This window comes from Saimiri boliviensis, chromosome 3 (assembly GCF_048565385.1).
Source record: "Saimiri boliviensis isolate mSaiBol1 chromosome 3, mSaiBol1.pri, whole genome shotgun sequence".
Classification (NCBI taxonomy): Eukaryota; Metazoa; Chordata; class Mammalia; order Primates; family Cebidae; genus Saimiri; species Saimiri boliviensis.
This window is the reverse complement of record NC_133451.1, coordinates 93,025,945-93,048,672: the sequence shown is the minus strand read 5'-3', so window position 1 is coordinate 93,048,672 and position 22,728 is coordinate 93,025,945. Positions and strand designations below refer to the sequence as shown.

Below are 22,728 nucleotides of genomic sequence, written 5' to 3'. Positions count from 1 at the left end.
TGAATGCCCTATCTTGCACCATTTTGCCATGTTTCTCTGCCTCAAACATTATTAGCAATTTTAGACACATACACACATCTAAGAGATACGTTTAAGTCAATTGTCAATAAGAGAAGATTAAGTTATTATATTTAGTGACAATTTCTACTATAGAATTTACCAAAGTACCTTTTGAACCATAATGTCAGCTTATATAAGGCAAATTTCACTTTGAAAAATATTAACAGTAACCATATTTTTGGCTCGAGTTTACTGACATCAAGACACTCTTCTGATGAGGAGTATACATAACAGAAAGCTCTCCAAGAAAGACCCTGTATCCAATTTTGGGAATCCAAGGGCCCAACGGTGAGCCTGAGGCAGGCAAGCGCTGAAATCTGAGCCCTGTGTCACAGATCCACATGCTGATCTGAGTCGATATTAAGTGATCTAGGAAGCCAGGTGCCGTCTCAGAGAATGGGGCTTGGAGAAACTAGACTAAGGGAGTCAGACAACAAATTAGGGCTAGAATTTGGGGCCAGAAGGAAAATGCAGTGAGGAAAAACCCACTCAAAGGCAAATGAAGCAGATTACTATGAATATTGAATAAGGAGGCTGCAATAGGATCCAACTGTTACATGGCACATGGCAGCAGGCTGTGCATTCACACCAGACACTGAAGACTGGGTTTCACACTACATTCACTGATAAGAACATAACCCCTAGCTCCTGCCAGTCCCAGTCCTTAATGGTTCAAAGAACAGGCAGTGTGGAGGCAGATGTTCAGAGCAGCTCCACAGCCCCTCATCCAAAACCTTTGAGCTAAATGTGGTTTAGAGTTCAGATGTTTCAGGTATTAAAGGCAAACAATAATTTGTATGGCTCTCCGAAGGAGTGATGTTCAGTGAAAAATGCCAATCGCAAGAGGTTCTGTGATATATGATTCCATTTATCCAGTGTTGTTGAAATATCAAAATGATAGAGAACAGATTAATGGTTGTCACAGATCAGGGAGGGAGGTAGTGAGAGTGGTGGCTGTGACTATGACAGGGTAACATAGGGATCCTTGTGATGAAAACTGTTCTGTATCTTGATGGTAGTGGCAGTCACACAAATTCATATGTGACACGATTGCACAGAATTTTAATACACCCACACACACAAAGTAAGTATGTAAAATTGGTGAAGTCTAAATAAGGTCCACGAATTTTATCAATGTCAATTTCCTGGTTGTGATATTGTACTGTAGTTTGCAAATGTTACCAATGGAGGAAATTAGGTGAAGAGTATACTGTATCTCTGGGTCACTTCTTATAACCATGTGTGAATGTATAATTCTCTCGAAATACATTTTTAAGGGAAGCATTTTAACAGGCAATAAAATTTTAAAACTGCATATTTGTTATATTATGTAACACTCCAAGCAGTGTCAAACACATTAATATTTCTTCAGCAAAGAGTGTGACTATTCACACCAAGTGAAATGTAGATTATAAAAAGCCACCTGTCAGCTTTGGTCAGGTGTTGTGACCACATGAGTTTAGGTTTTGTCAGGCTTTGCTGCCAAATTAGCCATTAAAATACTTTTTATTTTTCAGATATGTTTGGATTTTGGTAGTACAGATAAAGAATTACAAACCCATGTCCAGCTCTAGCCACAGAGGATTGATAACACTGACTAACTTGCTTGATATATTCTGTTTCTGCTTTCTTATTTCATGTTTTGTAGAGAAAAGGTGGGTGGAGATTGCAATTTTTTAGCATACTTTCATCACAGAAGGTTTGAGAAAGTGCTGTTCTTGTGCACCCTTTTGAGTAGTTAACCAGCAATTTCTAGGAGAGATCTGTTAGAGGAAGACTATGAACAGAAAGACAGGATCTGTATGGAACAACGGGACATTTCTTTAGCTTCTCTAGAGTTTCTTCATACCACTTTGTTGTTGGATTGGAAATAAGTTTTGAAAATGTTTTGAAGTTCCTAAATTTTAATATAGTCAAAACATATATGTAAACAACATGCATTCATTTATAATTAGCTAGTGGACATTATCTATCCGTTTGTATTATACACTTTTCTGTTCCTTTTCACAGGGGTGGAGAGATTTGACCCTATCTGAAATATTTGACTATAATTAAATACTTTGTGGGTATAACAGATAGTCAGCATTAAATAAGGTTAGGAGTTCAAAATATGCAATGGAGCTCATCAAATTAAATTAGAATTCAAAAAATATGAAAAAAAGAACCTAATTAATTCACATTTACTCGAGTCTCAAGTGTTAATCTACTCTGCACAGTTCTACATGCTGTAGTTAGAATTATCCTTTGAAATATAAAGATTAAAATGTCCTTTTCTTTTGTTCTCCTTCGTATATACAGACCACCGTCTGAGCTCTCTAGAATTAAAGAAGATGCCCTCAATGAGCTGGCTGCTGTTGAGCACAGCTGAAAGTCACATGCCTTTCCATTCTGCCCATTCCAGACTATGCTGCAAATGCATCACTGATGGCCCGTTTTCTAAGCAGGCCATGCTCTCTCATCTCCATGGTGTTGTATATGTTCCTCCCTTGGTGTGGAACACCATTCTCCCCATTGTTTACCTGGACAACTGCTCTGATCCTGTAAGATGCCATTGTTTTCCTAGATGCCTCTGGGATCTCTCCTCTCCTGTATCCAATGGGATACAAGGCTAAGAGTCCATGTGCACCTATCAAGAAACTTATCATCCTACATTATATTGTACATCCCTTAATGGGCAAGTGAATGTTTCTGCTTTTTTAAAGCTTAGCATAATCACTAACATAGAGTAGCTATGCAGTAAATAAACAAACAAAAAATAGTTTCTGTTTGACAAATGGAAGAACAAATAAGTGAATGTAAACATCATTGAAACATATCAACTAAAAAATCATATATATTGTTAGCTATAAAACTGGCAAGTTAGTTAGCCTTTCTGTAACTCAGTTTGCTCAACTCTAAAATAGGAATAATGTAGTTCTTGCCCCATCAGTTAGATTAAATCTGCTAGCACGTAGAAAACAATTGTCAGCTAAATATTTAGGAAACACTTAGCAAGCATTAAAATTATGAAGTACAGGCACTCGTTGTGGAGAACTTTAAATATACTTTCTACTCTGTAAGCCAGGAAGAGCCACTGAAAGATTTTAAGCAGCAAAATAATGCATGAACTTCTGTTTTAAAAAGAGAGTTCTGATAGATACAGGGTAGGTGAGAAGTAGAGGTCTTGGTGATAAGCAGAGGCAGAGTCCATAGTCAGGAAGCTGTTGCAAAAATCCAGACAGTAGGCCATAAAGCCTTAATTAGACAGGGAGATTGATCAAAAGGGAGAAGTTAAAAATGAGTTTGGAGCCCAGTAACTAGAAAGACAATAATAAAATGAAGAGCAGATAAATGGTAGAATTTATTTTAAGGCATTTTAGGACATACAGTCTTGGGTCCTCTAGGAAATTCACATGAGGATATCTCATGAAAGAATTCCATAAATCCTTTGCAATCAATATGGAATATTATGTAAATTAATAAATAGAAAGCAAAGCCCAAGACAATTATAAATGAAGATTTGGAACTTCATGAAGATAGAAAGACTGGCACTAGAGCTCAACCTGGAAACCCTGTTTGATATGATCCTTAAGCATCTGAAAATCAAGATGACTAACGGTGAGCAGAAAAAAAAAAAGAAGAAGAAAGCCAGCAAAGTATAATCCATGATGAAAAACCCCCATTGGTCTTTCGTCTTTCCACCTACTGGTGTGGATTTAGGGTGTTTGCCTGGTACCATCTGGTCAGATTCCACACAAATCTCTTACTTACTTCCCTTAGAAATTGATGTGCACCTCTTTCTTCGTTAAGTAATGATTTGCACTTGGAATAATGTGAATCATGAGGGGCAACAGTAACATGAGACTCTCAGAGGCAAAGCAAGGAAAAGCCAAGGGCAGTCCCTAACACTGAGACTGCAAAGCCCAGGAAGGGAAACACAGAAGTTCTTTGACATTCTGTTTAGATAGTGGTTCAAATTCTGTTAAAGCCACATTTTTGTCAGAGTCCAGGATCATGTTGAAAGAAAAAAGAAAGGAAAGGAGGGAAAGAGGACAGAAAAGAAATGAAGGAAGGAAGAAAGAAAAAGAATGAAAGGAAGAAAGTTTGTAAATGACACCTAAAGGAAAGAAGAGAGCAACTATCAAGAAATAGAAAGGACATTTTATAAAGAAAATACTTCTTTAGTTCTCCTCATAATTCACAGAGTCAGAGAAAGAGAAGTGGAGAAACTGAGAAAGATGGGGGCAAGATTTTCATAGGTCAAGCTAAGTGCAAGTTGAAAAGTTTAATATATAAAATGAATTGTGAGATAAGTGTGCCTCTTGCACCAGTTCAAAAAGAGTCCCAATTTGTCTTATATCTTTTGTCCCACAAAAAAAAATAAGTCTTCAGCTCTCTGTTCATCTTGGTAAATGAAAAAGAACATGTCTTCTCCCATTTGTGAGACTCAGGCCTTGTCTTTGCTTGTTCTTGGGTATGTCACAGTCCAATGATATTTGGATTTAATAGTATTAGGTAGAAAGAAGTAAACATTACTACACATTCATAAGTGATGAGAGAAAGAAGTTAAAACAAAGTATTGATAAGAGTTAGGGTTTTGCTCTGAACTTCAAGGCTCCATAATACCTGTGGTGGTTTCTTAAAAATGCCCTCTGAAATTTCTTGACATGCTTCTCATAGAAATGTGGGGACTGTATCTGCTCCCCTTGAATCTGGGCAGGCTTGGGACTTCTTCATCCTCTAACATATAGTAGAAAGCACAGTTTGTGACATCTGAGGTTAGGTTATAAAAGTCTATGCTGGGCTCCGTGCAATTCTCTTGGTATGTTTGCTCTCTTCACACTCTTGAGGTGTACCTCTCAAAACTCAGCTGTCCATCTTTGAGAAGCTCAAGCCACAGGAGAAGCCAAGTGTAGACACTGCAGTAGAAAGGCCCAGCTGAATGCAATCTCCAAGTTATCTCAGCCCAGGAACCAGACACATGTGCAAATAAACCTCTGTAATTCTAGCTCATCATTTAGTCTTTCCAGCTGAGCTCCAGACACAGTGGAGAAGAGACAAGCCATTCCAATCATACCCAGTCCTAATGCCAGAGGTACAAAATCCATAAAGATATTAGAATGGTTGCTGTTTCATGCCACTAAGTCTGGGGTGGTTTTATGCTGCAATAGATAAACTCTTAATGAGAAAAATAAATAGCTATATCAAGCTGAACATTTTTTCAGGAGTTGAACAGTTTGGAGAGTTGGGGAGGAATTTCTTACTTTGACATGAAATGGGCCCTAGACAATGTCATTTTAATATTGCACCAGTATAAAATACAATCTTAAAAAGCAGTGTTTTTTGCTAAAATTCCTCCCATTGAAACAGAATTTGAAAGCATTATTAGAAGGCATGAGCTTTGGGCTAGAGAAGAAATTTTTACACACTCTTCTGTCTTCAGTAAATATTCCCAAATGGCCCAGATAGTGCGAATTGAGGTGTGGGTGGAGATAATATTGAAGCACAAAGGATAGGTAGTTTATAATCCATGTTATTAGCAGAGCTAAAAATGAAGACTCTTCTTTACCAGAATAAATAAAAGCATGCACATACTAATTAGCTTGATTCTGGTAATCACTTCACAATGTATACCTGTATATCTATCAAAACATTACATTGTATGCCTTGAATACATACAATTTTTATTGTCAATTTTACCCCAGTAAAGCTGAATGAATAAATGGGTAATACATACTTATAATGAATAGTTACTATTTTCATCCATTTTGAAAAAAATACTCACAATAAAGATGACTGCCTATTGTTCTAAAACAAAATTTATTTTAACTTTTTTCCAACCACAACATTTGTGAATAACATCATAATATGTAAAAAACATTATCACCAGAGATTTATTAGATGTTTTATTAAGTTTCTAGAAACTATTTCAGGATTAGCCCAGAGTTGGCCAAAACACCAAAACATTTTATATATATTGCAGTATGAAATGAAATCAGAACACCTGCACATTTTCCCACTGAAACTAGACATGCCATCAGAATCCTTTTCACATATCCAGCAGACCTTACTAATCTACCACAGACATGATGAGACGGGAAACAAATCTGCCATCCTCATGCTAGGGCTGAGTAGCCTAGGTTCAGCAACCTGTCTGTTCTTAGAGAATTTCAATTCTTTCTTATTACACAGTCAAGACTTTTTAGGGGAAAAAAATGTCAACAGAGCTAAGAACAAATAAAGAAAAACAATTTTTTCCTCTTACCACAGAATTCAAAGATGAATATAGGATTAATTAATAGTAGGATTAATATAGGCCTAAGGACTAAGTAAGGTAGAGGAAATATAATTTCATGTGAGAAAATCCCAAATAGCATTAAAACTTGGGGAACTATGAAAACAGATGCTTTCCTTACATGCAGTTTCCCCTTGTGGAGCATGAAAGTGAGTGTGTATGTGTGTATTGCGTGTCATGTGTTTTAAGAGAGAGCAAGATTCTTTACAATCAGAAAACCCATCTGCCATTTATTCCAGATGAATAATGGTCTGGTGAAGATGATTTTCTGAGGAGAGAAAGAAAAAAGTCACTGAAAACATCAAAAATATTGAAGAAATATTCATTCATTCAATGAACATCACGCAAGTATTCCTACTATATGCTGCACAGTACTGGTGCAGGATTACTATGATAAATGAAATTGTCATTGCCTTGCCTAATGAAAATGGGTGAGATAGACGTTAATCAAATTAGCACATTAATGATTAATTACGAACTATGTCAAGCACCTTGACAGAAAGGAACACAGTACCATAAGATCCTAGAATAACAACAAAATGTATAATGAAGCATTAGAGGAAGGTTTATGTGGGCCAGGGTAGGAAAAGGGGAGGTGAGTTTTCAATGTGGAAGAGGCACCTTCTGGAGCCCAGAGGCAGGCAGTAGCACAGCAGGTCTGATGAACTGAAAGGAGGCCTATGTGACTGAAGAAAGAACAGGCAGCAGGTTTTCAAAATGAAACTGAAAAATTATCAGGGAGCATCCACAGGGCTTGGAGGCCATGAGAAGGTTTAAATTTTCATCTTAACTGCCATAGGACTTCATTTAAAAAATCTTAAGAAATAGGTGACATGCTAGGCATGGTGGCTCTCGCCTGTAATCCCAGCACTTTGGGTGGCCTAGGAGGGCGGATCACGAGGTCAAGAGATCAAAACCATCCTGGTCAACATGATGAAACCCCGCCTCTACTAAAAATACAAAAATTAGCTGGGTGTGGTGGTGTGCGTCTGTAGTCCCAGCTACTCGGGAGGCTGAAACAGGAGAATTGCTTGAACCCGGGAGGCGGAGGTTGTGGTAAGCAGAGATCCCACCACCGTACTCCAGTCTGGCGCCTGGTGATAGAGCAAGACTCTGTCTCAAAAAAAAAAAAAAAAAGAAATAGGTGACATGATCATGTTTGTGCTGTATGTTTAGCTGTAGGGCTTGATGTGAAAAGAACACCATAGCACCATGTGGTAAACTGGAGTTACCAAACTCATAATACAAACAAAGAGAATACAGTAGTGAAGAATTTTTTTCAGATAAATCCTGACAATAGCATGAATGATAGGTTGATAAGGGCAAAAAAGGACACCAGAGAGTTGAATTTGAATAATAGAAAATATAGAGGATGGAACTGATTTATGATGCATTTGAAGTGTGGAGGTTGCTGGTGGGAAGAATCTAGAATGACTCCATGTTTCTGTTCTGGGTAAGTGAATGGATGGTGTTGCTATTTACTGTGATCATAAACACAAGAGGAGGACCAGATCATAAGAGAAATATGATTAATCAAGCTAGACTTAGTTAAGTGTCCATGAGACACCCAAATGTATATATGCAGAAGAAAATCAGCATGAATCTGAATCTCAGAGGAAATCTCACAAATATATCAATTTAGGAGTCATCAATATAGAGGCAATAGTTAATGTCATAAGGGTGAATAGATCACATAGGGAGAGTATTTATAATGATTTACCATGAACCTTGGGAATTAGCAGCTACTGGAAGAGCCAAAGGTAGGAGAATGAAGAAAAATTGTCAAAGAATCATATGATTAGAACCTTTTCAAAAAGGAGAGTCATAGAGGCATATGAAGAAAGAAATAAAGATGAAAAAGTGAACATTAGATTTAGCCATTGGAAAGTTTTGGCAAAGCAGGGTAAATTGAATGGTGGAAGGGGCACCAGAGTGCTGTGGGAAAGGAAAACACAAGTAATAAGTGACTGCAGGCTGTTCTTTCAAGAACTGTGGCTCAGAAAGTAAGTCATAAGAAAGGATCGGAGCAAGAAAGTGAATAGAGCAAAGAAGTTGTGATTTTTATGATGCAAGATACTTAAATATGTTCATAGGCTATGGAAAAAAGTAGAGAAGAGACAGTACCATCAGGAAAAGTAGACCACTGGTGAATTGCATGGCATTTGTAACCGGACACATTGTTTCAAATTCTACCTCACAGCTGTCCATCATGAACAAATTAATAATATTCACTAAGCTTCAGTTTTTTCATATGATTATTACAAGGCTTAGATAGGATAAACGCATACCTAAAGAGCATAGCACAATGGCTATTATAGATAAAGTGTAGCACTCATTTAATGATCTCTGTTTTAACTATTATGCATAAATATGAAGTGACAAAGCAATAAAATATAATTTTTGTTAGTGGTAATGATGAAGAATATAAAGTCATACAAACAGAAAATTATATATATTATAAAAATTAAACAATTTTTCCTGTATCACACAATCTGAGAAAAGGAAAATAAATGAATAGCAATTCAGCAAATGCTACAAATAACCAGCTGACTGCAAAATCACATTTTAGTATCAGTGTTGCTTTGAGAAGCAAATAACTGGATCACTAGAACCAATATCTGACACATAGTAATTGCTATTAAGAGCTTTGCTGTTATAAGCATTGATAAAAGTAGGAGAGCGAGTGTTTCAGAGTAAAGTCTGGTGCCATGTTTAAGTCAACATGGTCACATCTACTCCTGCACCTTCGAATATTACCTTCATGTAGATCAATCCCAAATCTATGTAAGAGCTCCATCCCCTATGCATTCATATTTTCACATCACAACTTTCTGATGCCTCACTTGTGTTTCAAACCCAAATAATCTAAAATCAAAATCACATTTTAAAATCTCATTCTTTTCCCCATAAACACACAGATCTATTCAGTTAATGAAAGGGATCTTGGGGAACTATTGGTAGCTGGAGAAGGAAAGAAAAAAGTGAGAAGTAGAAAAAGGTAAAAAAATGAGAAAAGGAGGAAAAGAAAGACAAGTAAAGAAGGTAGGATAAAGAGATGTTGAACTCCTTGACAATACATGAAACACTTCGAATCAAATCAATGTTTCAATCTAGTAACATTTTATGCTCATTGCTGTTTTTTTTTTTTTAAACAAAACTGGGAGTAAACAAACTTTGTCTATTTATTCCCCCACTTATTCATCCATTCAGCAACTATTTATTGACCAACAATTGTGAGAAGAGTCCTTGTAGACATCCTCAGAAGGCAGGAAAAGTATGAGCCACAATCCCTATCCTCAAGTTGCTGTTAGATTCTCTAAGAAAAAGAGATGTTATACAAAAAAATTACCAAAGTTCAAACTACAGGATGACATTCCCAGACTTCCTGATGGTGCAGAGGTAGGTAGAAATACTATTCAGCAGCTCACATTTGGAATTTCCCCTTGGAGGCCTCTAAACAGATTGGCACCCAATAAATGTTTATTGAATACAGCAATGAGTGAAATACGGTAGCTTAGTCCTCCCACAAACCCTACTTTGTTCATTTCTTTTTATTCACCATACAGATTGCATGTGTATTTTGGCCTTATGAGACCACTTTTTTAGTTCTGCAAAATAAATTACATCCATTAAGAAATGAACTTAAAACAGTATCTTCATCTTACCTTTCCTTGCCTCACTCTAACACCAATGGAAGCTGCTTGAAGTTTAAAGTTATCACAGTGGCTTACAGCTTCATTCTTTGATGTGTCTACTCAGAGACATTTCTCACTGCTCCTGAGATAGCATATATAGATCACACATATGACATAGATATGGCATATATATATATATGTATACGGAGAAAGAGAAACTAAGGCAAGAATTTTTCTTTAAAAAATGATTTTAGAAACTTCAAGAAAGTCAGGTTATATCTTAAAGAAAATCATCACACACTGGGGTTGGGGGAACTAAAGGAGGGATTAGCATTAAGATAAATACCTAATGTAGATGATGGGGTGATGGATGCAGCAAACCACTGTGGCGTGTGTATGTCTATGTAACAAACCTGCACATTGTGCACATGTACCCCAGAAATTAAACTATAATAATAAAAAAAAAGAAGTTCACCTCAAAAAAAGGAAGAAAATAGCTCATTCAACTTTTAAACAATTTGACTACTAACAAAGTAAAAACTATCTTTTGTGTTAGGTATAAGGTTGGATAATATATTAGATTACTTAAGAGTGATGGCTTGGGAGTCAGACTGCCTGCCTTCACATCCCAGCTCTACCTCTTTTTTTGCTCTGTGAACTTGATAATACTTAACTTTCATGGCTTTGGTTTTACCATCTTTAAAATTAGAATACAAATATTTACCTTACAGAACTGTCCTTTTCAAAATGCCTAACACAGAAAAAGTGCTCAACAAATATTAGTTATATGGACTAGTTCCTCTCCCACAAAGCTCATAATCTGTTAGAGAGAAAGCTATGCATTGCATAGCCACAATTCAGTGCTACGAGTGAATGTACAAAATGCTCTGCAGCACATGAGAGGGAGGGAGTAATTCTATCGGGGAATTCAAAGGACATTTTGAAGAGGAGGTGGCCTTTGATTCTTCTACTCAGCTCGTATCAACACACATAAATCCATACAAACAATGTTATTTACTTAATGTTTGTCATAAATCACCATGTAATTCAATCAAACTGATTACAACTCTGGTTTAAGAACTAAATACATGTGCACAAGTGTAAGATCCTCTTTTCCTTCCCTACCTCCTACATTTCCTCTGCCCTTTAGTAGTTCTTATTCCTCCCTGCCCTCCCATACTAGTCCATTTTCGCACTGCTATAAAGGCATAGCTGAGACTGGGTAACTTACAAAGAAGAGATATTTAATTGCCTCAGCGTTCCACAGCCTACACAGGAAGTGTGGCTGGTGAGGCCTCAGGATAATTACAATCCTGACGGAAGGGGAAGAGGAAGCAGGCACATCTTAAGTGGCTAAAGCAAAAGGAAGACAGCAAAGCAGGAGATGCTATGCACTTTTAAACAACCAGATCTTGCAATAACTCACATGCTGTCATGAGAACAGCATGAATAGGGAAATCCACCCCCATGATCCAATCACCTTCCACCAGGCCCCACCTCCAGCAATGGGATTGCAACTTGACATGCGATTTGGATGGGGACACAGACTCAAATCATATCACCTCCCTTTCCTTCTCTCTGTTCTTCTTGTCTCATCTTTTCCCTCCCTACCCCCTTTCCTCCACCACAAGACCTTTTTCAACTTACATTCCTAAACATGGCTATGAAATTTTCTTTAAGAGGCTTCCCAGAATGACAATCACGACAAGGTGCCACAGTAAATAACTGTAATTGTTTATCTGGCTTGCATGTTTCACCTTGGGGAGGTATAGAGAGGAGATAAAATGGGAGTAAGGTGAAATATCTTCAGTGGGTTAAGTTTTATGGAACTCTCTCCTACCATTGAGCCAATCAAATCTGGGTTTTCCCATCATCTGAGACTTACAGGGTGTCATAGGCTAGAAAATGGCACCCCAAAGTACATTCATGTCCTAATCCCTGTTACCCAATACAGAAAAAAGAAGCCTTATGGATTAAGTTATGGATCTTGAAATGAGATTTTTTGGTATTACCTGTGTAGGTCCTAAGTGCAATCTCATGTGTCTTTGCTAAATGAAAGACAGAAGGAAATTTTACACACACAGAGGAGGCAGCAATGTGGTCACAGAAGCAGAAATTGGAATGATGCAGCCACAAGCCAAGGTATGCTGGCAACCACTAGAAGTCTCCTGAGGTAGCCCAGCCCTGCCAATGCCTTGATTTCAGCCAGTAAAACCAGTTTTGGACTTTTGGCATCCAGAATTGTAACAGAATAAATATATGTTGAATTAAGCCACCAGGGTTTTTGGTAATCTGTTTTAGCAGCCATAGGGAGCTAATACACAGGGCTTGTCAGTGACCCTTGCCTATAATGTTTTTAGGTCTCCAGGCTCTCACCTTTAGGGGCTGTCAATACTCATAAAATGGGACTCAAACAGTTTTGCTTAATCTTAGCCCTGGATCATTTGCCCTTACCTATTTTAGATCACACATTCAAATACTCCCAATTTCTAACTTCATTATTCTTTTTCCTGTTTATATCATCCTACCAGTACAACTGTATATTTCCTGTTAACCTTGACTTGGATTTCCTCATGACTATCCTGGGGTGTTCTAGCTGGCCCAGCGCCCCCATACATAGCCTATCTGTGAGTTCACTCCAACCTCTGAGTAGAATCAAGCTTCTTTTGAATAATCTTGACTGCTCTCATGTCAACTGGTTCTTCTGATGTCGTTTAAACATGAGTCCAGGTACAGTGTCTCATGTCTATAATCCCAGTACTCTGGGAGGCTGACACAGGCAGGATCGCTTAAGCCTAGGAGCTCAAGACCAGCCTGAGCAACATGGCAAAACCTTGTCGCTACTAAAAAATACAAAAAAATTAACCGGTCTTGGTGGCACAGCTACTTGGGAGGCTGAGGTGGGAACATTGTTTGAGACTGAGAAGCCAAGATTGCAGTAAGCTGAGATTGTACCACTGCACCCCAGCCTGGGCAAGAGGGTGATACCCTGTCTCAAAAAAAAAAAAAAAAAAAAAAAAAAAAAAAAAAAAAGAAAAGAAAAGAAAGAAAGAAAGAAAATATATAGAGAGAAAAAAAACAAAACATGATAAAATGTCAGTATCCTTATGCCTTTCTTTTGGAGAATATTCAGTTCTGAACATTTTCTGTACCTATGTATCTCTAAATAAAATCTTGGTTCAAGTGTTTCCAGATCAATAAGGCCTATTGAGTATTGAAGGTTAATGTGGATCATATTTCTCTCATCTTGCAACTTGAGCCAAAGTGAATAAAAAATTGAAATCTGCCTTTAATCCAGTAAAGCACTTTATGGTGAGCTCTTCAGAATGATAATTGATGCACTCAGCTGTAAGAACTGTATAAAATTATCTGGTGCTCTAAGGATTAGGTGGGTGCACAGTAGATGCTTAATAACTTATTGCATGAATCAATGAATGAGTAAATTTTTAACAAGTAATTTACCTTACTGGATTAAGTATTTTGTAATTTAAGTATTTTTAAAATTCTTAAATCTAGAATTTAAGTCTTTGTGTGTTTAAGTATTTAGTTTAAATTTAATTAAGTGTTTAATTAAGTAATTTAAGGATTTAAGGATTAAGTCATTTTTAAATACTTAAATACAAAAGCCACCTTGTATTTTTATTCTAATTTACCTAATTTACCTAGAAAAAGGACTTGTGTAATTTCCGCAAAGAAGAATGACCATTTGGGTTTTTTAACGAGATGATGAATAACAAGAGACTTTTTTATCTTTCTCTAAATTTTTAAACAGAAATTTCTCTATTTTGAAACAGAGAAAAGTTGACTGCTTTTAAAGGCTTAAATCATCTAATTCCATTCGTGTCCTTGCTTCTGCCCCACAATACATATGCACAGTGTAGCAAATAGGTTTCATCTGCCTTTTAATTATCTGAGTCTGAATAATGGAAACACTTAAGAAATGACAACATGGTCTGGTCTTTATTCAGCTAATTAAGGGTAGCTATTATGCTGGTTTGAAATTTTACAGAACAAACAACCAGCTAATCTTTTATTAGCAAACAGTGAGTTTGGAGTTATAGAAACATATCTTCAGGCCACATCCAATGGAGTGAATCATCTAAGGCAAGATGATTATTCAGAGATGAAAACAGTAATAAATTTCAGGCTTGGGATTTGGACTTAACTATTTAACTGGTTTTTAATTGGAATTTAATCTTTCCATGCAGATAAGAAAAAAACCTAAGAAGAAAAGCAAAAATAAATGTTCTAAATATTAAAATTATTTCAGAAAAGAAAGATAAGAAATTGAAAATGCACAAAAAAATTCCTTGTTTAATGGAAAGTTATTCCATATTTCACTGTAAATCAAGATTGAAATGCAATAAATGCTAGCTACTCACCCGTAAGGCCATATTTTTCCCAATGCATTTAAACAGTGAGACTCTCTTACTTTCCAAACAAACAAACAAACAAACAAAAAGCATTTCTCTTCCTACAAAACAAGCTAATTACTAAGAATCCAGAGTTCACTATATCAGTCTATATACAAGTCCTTATATGTTTACAGCATCAGAATTCAGAAGCTCTACTGCCAAGATTTATGCTTACAACTTCCAAAAGTGAGGAATCCCATGTTTTCCAGTATCCCAACTTCTAAGAAGAATTAGTCACTTCACTTCTCATCCCGCTTTCATTACAAGTAAAAGTTCTGATCTTTTCTAAAGTAAGTTTTCAAAGCTGAATGGAAGAGGTGGAAAAATGGGAAGTCAGGCAATGAACAAGCCATCAAAGGTGCTCCTGACAGAGAAGGACTTCAGAGAAGAGAGAAATCCCTCTGGTGTTCTCCTTCACATTTTAGTCTGAATATCTGAGAATCATATGTGCAAATTTTGCCTTTGACCTTTTTCTACTATAGTTCCTAATTTTTCTTTCTAGTCATATCACTTCTGTGTCATCCATTAATCATAATTAATATGAACAACAACATCAATACCTGAATAGACCTTTAATGATTACTTAATTGGACCCCCTCCTTTTAGAGATAAATTACTAATTCCAGGACATATCGTTAGCTTGTTGCCCACAGTCAGAGCTGGGGTCTACTCCATGATTCTGATCACCCCTCCTGGGTCTTTCAAAAAGCATAATTTGTCCTTGCCAATGTGCTAGAAGCATAAGAGCCACTGCAGGGATTCACACTCCATTTCCACACTCCTCCCAGACCACTTCAGCTGGTCGACTCCCTCTGCTTCCTTAACCTGGTTTTTCAACTTTCCTTGTCTCCCCTGTTTGCTAATGATGCTCTCTCAATGGGTCCTTTGCATCTCTTCTAGGATATTTTCCTCCCTCTAGCTGGCTACACATACTGCATCAGTGTGCCAGAGCTACTCTCCTCCTTCACTGCCCCAACAGAGCCCTGCTTCAAAAGAGGGAGTCTCTCTAACACGGAAACCTTCCACTGTGACCCTATCTTGTCTTGACTCCTTTTCGCTGTTGGTTAAAATACTTGAAACTGAGCATAACCAGATATGAGGCTTTAGTAAGTTTTAGCACATCATTTCCACAAAAATGTTCAATATCCTTGATACTTTTATACAAGAAAGTTGGAAGTATCAACCATCGTGTTCAATACTTAACACTCCAGATTTTGCAGACATTTTGCCTGTAAGACAGGAATTCTCTTCTCCTCTGGCTTCTTGTGTTTGAATTGAATACCAATGAGGTCACAGTATATGCCAGAAAGGGCTTTCAGAAATCGTTGCCAGTGCATCAGTAATACCACTGCTGAAGTAAGTGGGGGGAATTACACAAAATCCAATTAAAAAAAAGAACTCAGATGGATGGCTATGCCTCTAAGAAGAAATCCTCAGGGGAAAAACATCCCACACATTCACACAAATAATCCAGCCTTAATTAATGCTCATTCTTTGTCAGTATTGTGTCTCTGTGAAGTTTTCACTTTAAATCTAGCAGAATGATGCAATGTCTTTTCTCAGTTTGTGTAATTTATCCTGACTAGTCTGTCAACAAGCAAACTGGGTTTTCAATCTGTTTACTTTCTCCCAAAGCCTGACCAACTGAAGTCTGTAAAAGATACTACATATTTTTACCACTCCCACCCCTACTATTTTGCTTCTGTGTGCAGTGAACCTCACATTTACTCAAGTTTTGACAAATGTCCCTTTCCATCCTACTCATCAACAATGAAAAAAATCTAGTTATTCCGTTCTTCAGCATTACTGATTCCCAAACACAGCTTTGCCCTCATCTCACCCTTTTCTCAAGCCAATAAATGGTTCAAGGTATTTCTTTTACAAAATACAACTGGTTTGACCATATGTAGCAGGCAACTCTGAACAACCTTGAAAATAACATCCATGTTAATCTACAGACAGAGAATCCAAAATCATCACATGAAAGTTAAGTAGGCTTTATTCAGTTACAAGGGTGAATACAGCCAGTAATGATTGTTGAGATGGCTCTAAGAAAGCCTGCTATGAATTACAAAATTAGGTTTGTAGGACTTTGACACTGTGTTTCATGCTGTTTATAAGAAGAAGTCAATATCCTAATGTCATTTTCTTCCAGCACTTTCTCAGCTTTCATTCAAAGATGCCAGGCACCTTTGAAATGTAGTGAGCTTAGTTGAAAGAGCTTTTGCTCTTTCAAAAAGCATCTTGCTTTTCGTTTTATTCAAATAAAATAGCATCTACTAGAAGTTCCCCTGACAAAATACTAAAATTTTATAAAACAATGCGATAAAGAAAAATAATAGCATTTATTTAGCCTCTACCACTTATAAAAACCAAGCCATCTAAATGTTTTTTTTTTCTTCTTTACATTCATCGTGTAAAGCCAGTGCTATTGGCTGTGTTTTAAAAGACTCAGATTAAGAGGTGACCAAAGGCCACAGAGATAAATGACAGAGTGGAAATGTGAATTCAGTTCTCTCCGATGCTAAAGCTCCATCCAGCTCTTTCAACTAAGCTCACTACAAAGGTGCCTGGCATCTTTGAATGAAAACGGAGGAAGTGTTGGAAGAAAAATGACATTAGGATATTGACTTCTTCTAATAAACAGCACGAAATACAATGTCAAAGTCACACAGACTTGAAACCTCATACCTTTCACAAATTCAGACCGAATTTAGCCAATGTTTTCATCTTACTTTAGTAATTAAAAGACACCTAAAGTTATAGCATATATCTCTGCCAAAACCAAAAACATGTGGTGAATAGTTTTTTTGTTTTTTTTTTTTTAAAGTCATCATATTTTGACTACAGTAGATATAAGCAATCAATATGGATCTCAAACCAGTCGATCTGATGGTGGAAATGTTTGTGGCTCTGTTAAACCCCAGGATGTTTCAATTTGGTTAAGTCCATTTTCTTGACTATATATAGTCATTTTTAACTAAGAAAGATGAACACATTTTAACAAGTCCTAAAGAGAAAAAGTCTTATTCCAGAAAATATGGGGAATTGGGCAGATAGATAGAAGAAAGAATCAGGTAATGAAAATATGAAGCAAGCCAGCATTGTGGAGTTGACACATTATGTATAATACTAATTTCGAAGAGGTAGACAGAAGAATGTCTTGTCTAACAAAAAAAAAAATCTGACCTGATAGACCACGAAGAAGAGCTGAACTGTTTCTCTCTGGAGCTGCATGCTTTTTTCTTGACTTATCTTGCACTATCAAAAGTTACTCTACTGAATTTGAAAGGTTAATTTTGCCCTCAATCTCAAGGAGATCACTGTAGTCACAACTTTTTTTCTCTTCAAATTCCAACTTTGTATTTAGAGATATAAATTTTACTATGGTCTTATTAAAAGGCCTCACCCTGGATAAATAAAAACATACTTATGCAACAGCTCCCTCTGGACCTTAAAAAAAATGACCAGTGATTTGATATAAAAGGGACACTGTGCATCTTCAGGAAAAATTAAGATTTCGCTCATGAAATTATTTACCATTTTCCTAATTGGCTGGATTTATCCTAGTATGTCAAGTCATGTGTTTGAGTGATTTCTTGTGATCCTTCAGAGAGACACTCAGAAACAAGATCCTATGTATGTCATTTTATATTTGGTCAGAGAATTGTTCCTGCTCTAAATATATTATAAAGGGGACAGCTTCATTAACCAAAGTGGCAGAAATAACAAAAGCATCTAATTCTTATTCCATCTGGACATTTCACAAAACTGAAAGACTCTTCCTATTCAAAACTCTGTCTCTAGTGTATTTATTTAAATGAGCTTTCAACACAACTATTGACTAAAGAGAGAAGATAGACTGGCTATGCGAAAACCTGATTTCCTCTGAAGTACCCAATAATTTCATAAATATTTCAGCATGGAGAAAGGAAGGGAAGCATTTAAAGTTAGGAAGTATGGCAGTCTGCTGATTTAGGAATAATCAGAAATGTCTCACGTCAATTCAGATTTATAAAGCACCCTGTATACTAGGCTATCATTAATACTAATGATGCAGAAACAAAGAATAGCAGTTTTGGCGGTCAGAGAGTGCACGGGGCTGGTGGAAGAGATAGGCACATGAACAAACACTTTAAAGATAACGTAGTTAGTGCTCTGGTAGAGACATAAAGAGTCTAAATAGAAATAACAGCAGTTTCAACTCTTTTGAGCCTCTGCCTTCTCTCTTGTGCTAAGTGTCGTCTATGTTATTTTATTTAATCCTCATGACTAATTGATGTTATCAGGTGTTACGACGTACAGTGAATGCATTTATTTGATAAGCATTTATTGAGTACTTACGAGATTCTGGGCCCTAATATTACGCACTAGATAAACAGTGAACAAGAAAGACAAAAATTCCTACTTTTGTGGAATTTCTATTGTCTTGGGAGGAAACAGAAAACAAGCAAAATAACTAAGTTATATATATATATATATATATATAAAACTTATTAGAAGGTGATATATAACTATATTAGAAGGTGATCAGTTCTATGGAGAAAATTAAAATAAAATATGAAAAGGGGGAGACTTACAATTATAAATGGAGCTGACATCGGAGGTGTCACTGAATAAATGACATTTAAGCAAAAACCTAAAGGAAGCAGAGAGCTAGCCATGTGAGTCGGTGAGGCAAGGGGCTGTTTCACATGCGGAAGGGACTGAGCTAGCCACACCGAGGAAGGGAGGGAGCTAGCAACATGACAATGTGAGGAGATAGCCTTACTGAGTCAGGGAGGGACCAGGTCACACTGAGGAAGAAAAGGAGGAGCCACCTATGTGAGGAAGTGAAGGAGTTAGCTGTACTGAGGAAGTGAGGAAGCTGACCACCCTGATGAAGTTAAAAGGCTAGCTATACTGAGAAAGGGAGGGAGATAACCATACTTGTATCTAGAGAGAGGAGGTTCTAGATAGAAGCAATCAGAAATGCAAATATCCTGGTATAAGGCATCCCCAGCAGGTTTAGAGAAAGCAAACAATGTAAAAAATAATGCTGTTTCTGTAAACTATTTGGTGTATGCACAAAGAGGTACACAAAGAAATGTTTACTAAGTAATGGAAATTTATCTCTGACTGGTAAGATTCTAGTTACTTGTTATCTTTATCTTTAAATGCTCTGATTTGTTTGAATTGTTTCTACCGGAGGTATATTATTTCATAGCCATAAGAAATGATTTTTTTCTTTATGGAAAAGAATTCAATTGGCATATGTTCACATATGTATTTAGTGACTCAACAAACTGCTAACTCTCTCTCTCTATCCATTCTTCCTAAGAAATAAACACCTCGATTTTCATTACCAACTTGCTTATTTAAACTGTTTTAGTTTCTAACAACTGCTTTACCCAGACTCTTTTCCTGCTAGGCATAGCCATGTGAGTAGATTTGTCGAATAATCTGTAAGTGAAAGGATTATGGATGATTCAAGATAAATGGCCTTAAAGGCAGGTCCTTCATAGGCTTTTCTGCCTTCTCTTCCTGCTGCTGGCCTGGAATTGGCCATAATCACTGGTGCACAGACACTTTCTTGGAACACAAGGATGAGGCTCTTGTCCTAGGGATATCAGAGACAGCTTCATAAAGCACCTGACCAACCCACTCCCACTTTCACATTTCTTTCGTAGCAAGAAGATCTTTAGTTTACACAACTAAACCGTCTTATTTTGGTGGTGTTCTAGCCCATGCAGCTGAATTCAATCCTAGCTAACATTATACACAAGACAGTATTCAACCCATGTCATCTTTGTCCATATTTAGTGCTCTTTCCAGTATGCCACAGTTGTCCTTTGCACCAGGAAGCAGATCTTAGAAGAGGAGACATGTAAGTTGAGTCTTTGGGTTGCATCAGAACTTGAGAGAGCCATGTGTAGTTGTGTGCTACAGCAAATACTCAAAAGGTCATGGATCAACCAGAAGCAATAAGAAATAACAGAATTTACTAACAAGCCAAATTAATATCTCAAAACACCAAAGCTAGAGCAAATACTCAAAAGGTCATGGATCAACCAGAAGCAATTAGAAATAACAGATTTTACTAACAAGCCAAATTAATATCTCAAAACACCAAAGCTTTCCTTTATACCAAGAATACCCAATTAGAAAGAACAATAGCAGCAAAATTTATAAAATAACCACCTAAAAATTAAAACAGGAAATGTGCAAACTTACAAGATAAAAACCACAAAACTTTAACAAATGAATAAAATGGCCTAAAGAGATAGTCTAAATAAATAGTTCTTACTTGAAAAGCAACTACAAAAGAGAAAATGCAAATATTGTAAAAAATATAGCAGTCTTTTCTTTACAATAATAAAAGATACTTAAAAGTTAAAGTACTTATAGATGCATAATCTTGACACAGAAATTAACAAATAGATTCAAGGAAAAGAGTTACGGTTCACAAGCAAGTCCATATATAAATGGATATTTTATGTATAATCGAGACAGCATTTCAAATTAGTGGAAAAATAATGATTTAATCAATGATATTGAGAAACTATATCCAGATGGAAGAAAATAAGATTAGAGTCTCACTTCATTCCAAATATTAAAATAAATTTCATATTGCTTAAAGTTTAAAATTTTTTAAAAATCTCAAAAAGAACTAGAAAAAAGTGTATAAAAAATACATCTAGAAGGAGTAGAATGGTTTTCTAAGCAAGACAAAACACTCAGAAGCCATAAATAAAAAAAATAAAAATTACAAACAAGACTATATAGTCTTTAATTCTGTTTGACAAAGTTGCCATAAATAACATTAAAGGACAAAAAGCAAATTGAAGAAAATATTTTAATATTGAAGTGAATGAAAGCCAACTTACCTTACACAGAGTGTCTTCAAATCTATAAGGAAAAACAAAAGTAAAGAATATAAACATGTAATTCATAGAAAAGAAAAATTTTCAGACTTACTAGTAAATATATAAGACATGAAAATTAAAACAATATAACATGTCTTACCTATAAAATGGGCAAAACATTAAGACTGATACTAACAGTTGTTAAGGTATGAGCTGGATGTTTTCTAGGCCTCTGGATCATGCTCTACTCTTCTCTACCCATCTGCTCAGTTCCCTAGAATGATCCGTATGGAAGCCCTCGTGAACGCTCTTACCCTCTGACTTCTCTATGGATTTTACCAAAGAGAAGCAACAGCAGTTCATCAGAAGGAGGCTGGAGTTTTTACTCACCTGCCCCCTTCCACTTTTACAAGCATCAAGGCTTTGTACCATCCCTTGTGGATACCCTATACCCAGCACATATCTGTGCCGGAGCCCTCACAAAGCTTCCAATTTGAGTGTGGCAGTTGTCACTGCCAGAGTGGGTGAAAAAAGATGACATTTTCAGATTCTTCTGAAAACTACATTACAAAAGTATAATATATTCGAAACCTGTAAAAGCATTAAATGTGCATACCATTTGACTCAGCAATGCCAGGTTTAGTTAATTACCCTTTAGCAATATTCATTGCAAGATTATCTGTAACAAGGAAAAATTTAACATAACAATCATCAATAGAGAAGTGGTTAAATGGCTGGGCACCGTGGCTCAAGCCTGTAATCCCAGCATTTTGGGAGGCTGAGGCAGGCAGATCAGGAGGTCAAGAGATCGAGACCATCCTGGCCAACATGGTAAAACCCTGTCTCTACTAAAAATACAAAAATTAGCTGGGCGCGGTGGTGTGTGAATGTAGTCCCAGCTACTTGAGAGGCTGAGGCAGGAGAATTGCTTGAACCCAGGAGGCGGAGGTTGCAGTAAGCCGAGACTGTGCCACTGCACTCCAGCCTGGCACCAGGTGACAGAATGAGACTCTGTCCCCCACCCCAAGAAAAGAGAGAAGTGGTTAAATAATTATATTTCTATACTATTAAAAACTATGCAAGTGTTTTTAGAAAAAAATAGCTTCATTCTCATTATTGTATAGAATTTATCATTTAATTATAGTACTATTTATTTATCCATTCTACTGTTGGTCAGCACTAGGTCTAGGTTATGACAAATTGTTCACTGCTGTGAACATTCTCGAACGTGTGTTTTGATGAATATATGTACCTATTTCTGTGGGTATCTATGGAGGGGTGGGATGATTAGATCATAGGACCTGGATGTTCAGATTTAATGTCACTTGCCTGTGGCAGCTATGGGAATAGGCTGCTCAGATGCGGTGCTGTGGGAGCACAGTTGACCGACACTCCTAGCTTCTGCCCTTTCGGATTTATTGCTGATTGCACCAAGGCCATGCTTTCCCAAAACTGCCTCTAGCCAATGACTCGGCATGAATTTAAATACTAGAACAAAT

General features: G+C 36.7%; 1 long non-coding RNA gene across 1 annotated transcript in view; it reads right to left on the bottom strand.

The window, feature by feature from the left end:
* Positions 1–22,728, bottom strand: part of LOC141584022 (uncharacterized) — a 236,721-nt gene that overhangs the window by 152,936 nt on the left and 61,057 nt on the right. Inside the window, exon 2 of the long non-coding RNA XR_012516889.1 lies at positions 21,251–21,272. This is a non-coding gene — a long non-coding RNA (uncharacterized LOC141584022). The remainder of the gene's footprint in view (positions 1–21,250; positions 21,273–22,728) is intronic.